Source organism: Ipomoea triloba, chromosome 5, assembly GCF_003576645.1.
Source record: "Ipomoea triloba cultivar NCNSP0323 chromosome 5, ASM357664v1".
In the NCBI taxonomy this organism is placed as follows: Eukaryota; Viridiplantae; Streptophyta; class Magnoliopsida; order Solanales; family Convolvulaceae; genus Ipomoea; species Ipomoea triloba.
Window position 1 is genome coordinate 8,797,453 of NC_044920.1, and position 9,411 is coordinate 8,806,863.

Genomic DNA, 9,411 nt, shown 5'->3' on the forward strand with positions numbered 1-9,411 from the left:
ATAATTAGTCTGTTTGAGGGGGGTTATAGAGTATATACCATGCCTATTAATTCTAAGCTCTGTAGGATAAAAACGATAAATAAGTTGGTTGTCTTACTGAGTTGTTTATTATGGTTCATAACCCGGGTATTCCGTAAGTTCTTTTAGGCTTAATGAGTTTTAACCATTTGAATAAGTATCTTAAGTACACGAATGGTTAGAACACGTGACTTACCCTGGACGCCATACAGAGTAGTCATATAGTAGTTAGAACGAACCCTTAATCGATTGACATTGTTAAACGAATCTGCAAAATTATTAGTGGTAATTGATTCATGTTCCTAATCTTTATTCCCTTGCTGTTATTTCGTTTCGTGGTTATTTAATTGTTTTTCCTGCCTTCGTTTTTCACTTGCAGTTTTATTTATTTAAGTACATTTTGATTCTTATTTAGTTTTGAACACCTTAAACTGTCAAGTTATTAAATTGTGTTGTATCAATTCCCTGTGGGTTCGACCCTTGCATTCTGCACACTATTACTATAGTGATTCGTGCACTTACGAGGACTATATTAAAATTGTCCATCAATTTTTGGCGCCGTTGCCGGGGAACTGTTTATTGTGCAATTTGATTTCTTTGTTTAAATAATTTTTTTTTTATTTAATAAAAAAAATGATTTTTTGTTTTTGTTTTCCCTATTCCTTTCACTATTTTTGCTAATTTTTTTCCTCTTATTTTTCAATTCAATTTTTTTTCTTGCTTTAGAAAAACAAAAAAAAAAAGTTTTTGCTTTTTGAAAAATCATGGATGAATTTAATCCCAATATGGGTTTAGCGTTTCAAGTGTCTGAGTTAGCAAAACATGTGAACACTATGTGTTCTCTGTTGGGTTTGAATCAGAATAATTCATTCGTAACTTCCAGAAATGATTGTGGTTTTGGACAGGCTAATTCAATGAATGCCTTTAATCAAAGGCGTGTGTGTGACCCGTTTTATAATTCTTATAATTCGGGTTGGGATAATTATTCTAATTCTTCTTGGGATAATGACCCGTGTTATAATTCTTATAATACTGGTTTGTAAAATGATCCTAATTTTTATTGGGATAATAATCAAAATGATTTTCAACCAAATCATCCTAATTTTTATTGGGATAGTAATCAAAATAACTCCCAACCAATTGATCCACCTCAGCCAGAAAAACCATCTTTGGAAGATACCCTGCAGAATTATATACAGGATTGTAATAGGCGGCAAGAAGCTTATGAGCAATGGTTCCAGAGGCAGCAAGAAGCAAATGAGCAACGATTCCAACAACGTGAAGCTTCTTTGAGAAAACTGGAAGTACAAACAGGTCAAATTGCTAAAGCTTTGCAAGGGCATGTGCCAGGTAAGTGGCCTAGCCAACCTGAAGAGGCTGTGACTGTTTTAGGATGTGGTAAAATCATTGAAAACAATTTAATAGAAAATACTATTCCTAAGCAAAATATTGAAATGATTGAAAAAAGTGAATAATGATGTTGATGTTATTATTATTGATGAGGATGAGCTTCAATTGCACAAATCTGATAATCCTTATGTGCCTCCCAAGCCATTTGTGCCCCTAATCCCTTTAGATGTTCAAAATGACAAGTCAACCGTGACTGAGGTTGATAAAACTGTTGAGTTTTCTAATTTGAAACCTATGAACTTGCCAAATAAAGCTAACCATTGTTTTTGCAGTCAAGGGTTGGATTCCACACAAAAGAATAAGTTGGAGTTTGATAAACTCCAAAAGGAGAATCTTTTGAATGATATTGATAATAAAGTAGATTTTTCTTGCTACTCATAAACTACAGGGCTAGACGAGAACTCCACAAAAGAAAAAATGAACCAGGGAGGATTATCTTTATCTTCCTTTCTTTCATCTCACAACATTGGGGACAATGTTGGAAATAAGTGTGGGGAAGGGAGTTGGCCTAAAAACCATAAAATATTAAAAAACTTCAAAATTTTTAATTTTCTTATGTATGTTTTTATGAACTTGTTTATTTTAAAATTCTAGCATTAGCTTGAGCTTTGCCCTTGTGAATATTTTGAATAGCTTATGATAAAAATAATGCAGATTTTGTCAACTCTTGGTATGTATATTGCAAGTGGCTAGTGTTATTTCTATCTTTACTTTAATTTCTTTGAATAACTTTGTCAAAAAAAAAGTTAAATAAAAAACGAACAAACAAAAAGAGAATTTGAATTTCACAAATATCCTTATATGTTCTATACATTTCCTTTGATAATTTTTATGTCTTTTTCACTTTATATACCCTTTTTCAAATTCTTTAATAATTCTTGAGTGCTATAAATCGTGGTGTAGTTTGTTGGTTTCAAGGATCATCTTTGTGGCATAAGTGAGGTAAAAAAAAATATTGAAAAAAATAAACATGAGTGTTTTACTTATTTATTTATTTATTTTTGCAATAAATTCAGAGATTCTACTCCGCTGAATCAACCACCTACACATGTACCATAAATAAATAAATAAGTGTTGTGGTCTGTTTGTGGTCTGGTTCATGAGTACACACAAAATTGAAAACCCAAACATGCCTGGCGTAAAAGGGCGAGGTTTCTTGAGGAATTTCTCTTTGGAAAAAGTCATAAACAGAAAAATAATGAGTGAACTTTGGAATAGACGAGTATTTGCATGTTAATTTTGAATAAATGCCTTGATCCTTGTATCCTTCATGTTTTTGCACTTGCACGGTGATAGAATATTTTTGAATTTGGTTTAGGTTGTATTTTGTGACATTTTCATATTTATTTAATTAGGGTTTTTGTTTGCTCATATAAGGGTGCCAGCACACAAGTACACATTTTATTTTGTGAATAAGCGTATTAAACTTATTTATTTTCTAGTCAAATGTTCTACGCATTCTTTGAGTTGACATTAATTTTGCATTGAAGAGACAATAAATTTGAAAGGCTATTTGGGTGAAGCTCAATCTAATCTTTGGTTCTATTTCTGTTTTTCTTAATAATGTCTTTGCATGAGGACAAACAAATAAATAAGTGTGGGGAAGTTTGATAAACATTATTTTTATTGTTATTTTAAATAATCTTTATATAGTTAATTTGCAATTAGTGATTAATTTTTATCTAGTTTTATTTACTATTGCTATAAGTAGTTTTTAATAATATTGTTAATTATTGGGGTTGTTTTTATTATTATATTAAGTTTGTTAATGAAATTTGGCAGTCCAATAATTTCTTAACTCAATTTAATAATAATATAGTTTTAGTAGTATATGGTCAGTAGGAGTTTAATAAGTATAGACTAATTAAATATGGATTCTAATTGTTTAAAAAAAATGGATTCTAATTTATTTTACCTTTTAAATATGATTTATTTAAATAATGAATTAGTCGAAGCCTTTTTTACGGAAAACTTGAGGTCCGAGCAATAGGCGAAGGTAGGGGATCGCGAACCAGACCTGCGGACAACATTCTTCAACGAACTCAGTCCTGTGGATGGTCCGATTGAACAGCGAAAGAGAGGGGGAGAAGTTGGACATAACGAGTATAAAAGGAGGGCGATATCACAGACATGGATCATCAATCTATCCCGGAGCAATTTCGGAGGTAGCCGATCACAACAACGATTTCCAGCGACGATTTCCTGAGCGCAATAGATAATCTCAAAGCAATTCGGCGGTGCAGAAATTGGCAATTTCAATCCCAGTGGCGGCAGCAATTAGAGGCTTCGTATTTTGGTTTGTTCAAATTCAATTTGTTTAGCAAGTCTCAATCCATTCTCTTACGTGGCAGCACAAATTAATTAAGCAATATCAGAATGAAGCTTTGTGAATTTATTGTTGCCAATTCATTTATGCATTGCTAATTTATGTCCTTTTAGGAGCATGAACGACATACGATGAAAGTTTTGCAGTAGTTTAACTTTTCAACTTTGCCAATCCAATTAAGTTTTGTCCTATATTTTTTTTATTAATTTTAGTTGTGTTGAATCTGATCAATTCTAGCATAATTAGTCTGTTTGAGCGGGGTTATAGAGTATATACCATGCCTATTAATTCTAAGCTCTGTAGGATAAAAACGATAAATAATTTGGTTGTCTTACTGAGTTGTTTATTGTGGTTCATAACCCGGGTAATCCGTAAGTTCTTTTAGGCTTAATGGGTTTTAATCATTGGAATAAGTATCTTAAGTACACGAATGGTTAAAACACATGACTTACCCTGGATGCCATACAGAGTAGTCATATAGCAGTTAGAACGAACCCTTAATCGATTGGCACTGTTAAACGAATCTGCAAAATTATTAGTGGTAATTGATTCATGTTCCTAGTCTTTATTCCCTTGCTGCTATTTCGTTTCGTGGTTGTTTAATTGTTTTTCCTGCCTTCGTTTTTCACTTGCAATTTTATTTATTTAAGTACATTTTGATTCTTACTTAGTTTTGGACACCTTAAACTGTCAAGTTATTAAATTGCGTTGTATCAATTCCCTGTGGGTTCGACCCTTGCATTCTGCACACTATTACTATAGTGATTCGTGCACTTGCGAGGACTATATTAAAATTGTCCATCACCACTCGATGCCTACGGATGGAACAAGCTAGCAGAACCTAGCGATCCGCCGCACTCTTCTACACGAAGAGGCAGAACATCACTTTCCGCCACACCACACCGCTAGTACACATGCGGAGTACCTAGCGGGACGCATTATACCGCCGGAATGCATCGCAAGTGCAAACCCGAAGCACCGATCCTAGACTTAGAACAGAATACATGATAGCTCATTCTAGTACCCAGAATATCATCAAATTACACATTTCAGAGGCCAAATAATACATGGAATCCATAACAAAAAATACTCATATGCATCAAGATTGAAGGATAATGAACTCAAGTCCATAGATCCACAATATAGGCTCAACAATCCAACAAATCAAAGGTTAAAACCAAAGATATTTCACAGGATTCCACAAACACCAAATCATATACATATATTCAAGAGGGAAGATAGGTTTTAGTGTAACATGGAGGATTGCCTCTTGAAGCTTAATGATCCATAAGCAATCACCAATCCTAAGCTCAATTCATCAAACTTCCATCACCACCTTGGTCATCTTGACCCAAGAACTCCCTAAAGAAAACCATAAGAAGCTTACATAAAGACTAGGAATTATAAGACGAAATGCAATCTAAATAGGGACTAGTACTTACCCAAGCACAATAGATCCTAAAAGAGTAATCTTGCTTGCAACCTTGCTAGGATGAACAATGGTGTGTGTAGGGTTTTTAGGAATGAAGAAGATGGTGTTAATCTCTTTTAGGGGAAAGAAAATGTGATACCCCGGATTTAATTCATGCATTGAACTCCGGTAAATGTTCATACCGTGTGATTAATTTTATTAAGTGGGCTCCGTTTTTTTAAATAGAGATACATTCCATACTCTAGTTTATTTATTTAATAAAAGGGCCCAATTCCTTGATTTAATCTTGTAAGGGATTTTCCATTTGGGTCTTTTATCCCTTATGATAAATTAAATATTTAATGGCCCAAACTTTGAAAGACCATGTTTTATATTCATTGAATTAATATTTAATTTGGATGACCCATCCCTTATGAATGAGCCCATACTCTATTCTAACACCCTAATGACATATACACTATGTATGTAATGATATCCAAAGATCATATAAAAGCCTTATAATAATAATTTCTAGCCTCTTTCCTTCTCCTATAAAAGATTTCGATCCCCACTTTCATTTCCAAAGAACCCTATACGCACACCATCCTTTATCTTAGCAAGATTTCAAGAAAGGTTGCTCTTTTAGGAATCATAGTGCTTGGGTAAGTACTAATCCTTAGATAGATTGCATTTATAAGTTCTTATTATTTCTTAGTCATTTTATAAGTTCTTATTATTTCTTCTTTGGGGTTTCTTAGGGTAAAGATGATCAAGGAGGTGATGGTGATTTGAGGGATTGAGCACAAGAGAGGTGATTGCTTTGGTTTGTTAAAGTTTCAAGAGGTAATCTTCCATGTTACATTAAAACCTACTTTCACTCATGAATATATGAATATTATTTGGTGTTGTGGAATCCTGTGGAAATTCTTGGGGTTTAGCCTTTGACTTGTTGGATTGTGAACATATATTGTGGATCTATGGACTTGTGTTCACTATCCTTTCATCTTGATGAGTATGAGTATTTATTGTTATGGATTCCATGTATTATTTGACCTCTGAGATGTGTAATAGGTGTAATCTGATCATATTTCGTATTCTGGATTGGATTATCGTGTGTATTCTGTTTTGGTCTAGGAGTGGTGTACTAGGATTGCACTTGCGGTGCATTCAGGTGGTATAATGTGTCCCGCCTAGGCAATTTGTAAGTGTCTGGTGGTCTGGGTTGGCGGAAGGGAGAACTCGGCTAGGGAGCCCCGTACCTTCCTTCGGAAGGGTACGACGGACCAGGGTGATCCGCTGGTGTGTTTTGCTAGTTAGGACTGTGGAGGGTGACGGGCTAGTGTGTTCCGCCAATTCATCTTCGGGTTCTGTTCCAGTAGCTATTTTATGGTCTTTGATTGGGCTTCGTGCCTTTGTGATTGGGCTTCGTGCCTTTGTGATTGGGCTACGTGCCTCTGTGTTCCGCTAGTTAGGACAGTGGAGGGTGACATGCTAGTGTGTTCCGCCAGTTCATCTTCAGGTTCTGTTCCAGTAGTTATTTTATGTTCTGTTGACCCTGTTTCTTCATCTTTGATTCTGGAATATATCCTGAACATATTATTGAGTATTCTACCTTGATTGTTGAGTAATTATTCATGATCATTGGTCATTTATCTTGACTTATTGAGCTAGTATTGTTGGTTGATTCTTTGGTTATTATCTTGAGTATGTCTTGTGTTCATATTCTGAGTTGAGTACTGTTTGTTTGAGTAATTCCTTTGGGAATGAATCTGAATTTGGTATGTGGAGACATTGAGTCCTTATGAGTATTCCTTTGGCTTATTGAGTATTTGATATCTTTTGGGAAGTGGTTGGTAGGATTATGGCTTTGCTTGTGGTTGGTATTATAAGAGAAATTGTTGGGCTTTATGCCTATGTGATTGGGTTTCGTGCCTTTGTGATTAGGCTTCATGCCTCTGTGATTGGGCTTGTATGCCTTTGTGGTAATGGGCATTATATTCCTCTATGGTTGGACTTTGTGCCTCTGTGGTAATGAGCATTGTATGCCTCTGTGGTTGGGCTTTGTGCCTCTGTGGTAATGGGACTCGTGCCTATGTGGTTGGGCTTCGTGGCTCTGTGGTAATGAGCATTGTATGCCTCTGTGGTTGGACTTTTATGCCTATGTGTTTTGATATTGGTATGGTGGTTTGGTATGATGATTGATATTATGGTTTGGTGGTTGTGGTCTGGATCTTATCCTTTGTATTGTGGTTGGGCTTTGTGCCTCTGTGGTAATGGGACTCGTGCCTATGTGGTTGGGCTTCGTGGCTCTGTGGTAATGAGCATTGTATGCCTCTGTGGTTGGACTTTTATGCCTATGTGTTTTGATATTGGTATGGTGGTTTGGTATGATGATTGATATTATGGTTTGGTGGTTGTGGTCTGGATCTTATCCTTTGTATTGTGGTTTCGTGTCACTCTCTGAGAGTGATGTGAGATTGTGTTGGTTGGTTTCACTTGTGGTCGTTCTGTTGAACTTGTGATTCAGGTTGTATCTTGTTAAAGAACTGATGTCGTATGCATTCGTTACTTGATATTGGATTCATTTGGAAATGTCATTGGTTTCTAATTCATTCAGCTTGTCGTTGTTGAGTATTAGTATGCTTCCGCTTTATTCTGTTGTTGTTGTATTTCTCACGAGTGTGAGTGGTTGATTACTTAGCATTTCTTTGCTAATGTTTTCATAACTGTTTTCCAAGTATGGAGTAGATTGAGCCGAGAGCGCGCTAGAGATAGATCTACTTCCCTTCTAACAGGAGGCACCTTTAAGCTCGTACCATACTCAGACTAATCCCCGCTCGCACCGGGCCGGCCCAATTAAGGGGCAAAGTGCTGGCCATATTGGTTTCTCCGTACAAGGGGGGGATCGAACTCCCGACCTCCTCTTAAGGGGCAAGAGTGCCGAGCCACTCACGCCAACCAAGCTGGTTGGCATGACACCCTTTTGAGTATTAGTATGCTTCCGCTTTATTCTGTTGTTAGTTTCGAGATTTGTTAGCTTTTATGTTAAGTTTATGCCTATCACAGCATGGAATTTTAGGGGTGTCATAGTTGGTATCAGAGCTTGGTTGAGGTTTAAGTAGGAGTCATAGGGTTTGACAATTTGAGACTCTAGGACTTGATCAGTAGAAGTTAAGGTAAAAACGTGACTCCTGGGACGTGTGAGAACTTGGACTCGCGGTGAGGGCTCGTCTTATTTACCTGTATCTTACTTGTACTTGCTTTGCTTAGATTACTTGTTTTTTTTGGTCGTGTTCTCACTTTTAATTGCGCGAATTGGGAAGGCCGACCGTAGCGCAACGTAACTCTCTATAGCTCGTATACCTTCCTGCCGCGGTCATGGTGCCGCCTAGGAGACGTGAGGAAGTTCCTGACATTTCGCTTTGCGAGCAGCTGATGCAGAATCTCCAGAAGTTGACGCAGTTCACGCAGTTCATAGGAAACGCGATGGTTTAGAACAATCTGCGCGGGTAACTAGACTTAGTCCAGAGGGTGGCAGGACAGCACCCACCATTCTTCGCGGGACAGGAGGAACCGGTGGTACTCAAGGAGTAGATTCGCTCCTTTGACAAGATCCTCTAGATGGTAGAGTGCTCGGAGGGGCGGCGTGTCGAGATGGCCAGCTTCTATTTGCAGCAGGAGGCCAACCTCTAGTGCGTCCACGAGGACCCGGTGATGAGGTAGGAACCCGACTTCGGCTGGGTGACCTCCGAGGATAAGATGCGCGCTCGCTTCTACCCCACGCACGTGAAGGCGACTATGCAGGAAAAGTTCTTGCACTTTAAGCAAGGTTCTCGGTCAGTGCAAGATTATCATAAGTGTTTCCTTGAGTTGGCTCGTTTTGCCCCTGTGTTGGTTCCGACGGAGGAAAGCAAGATTGAAAGGTTCGTGGCCGGACTTAACTTAGACTGAGTGAAGCCTATAGCAGCGCCGCAGACCACTACCGGGTGTTGACCATCTGGCGAGGAGTGCAGGACCTACCCAAGGGACCCAGAGAGGGTAGCGCGTCAGACTCTAAGAGGCATAGGCCTGTCAGCTCCGGTTCAGCGGGGAGTTTTCAGAGGACTGGCGCTAGTAGTGGAGGCATGTCTCGCCCTGGAATGGGGCAGGGGCCTAGGAGCGACGGAGTTAGAGAGCGGCATTTTCACTGCAGGAGGTGCGGGAGAGACCATCCCGGGAGAGATTGCGGAGGGCATTCGGTTGAGTG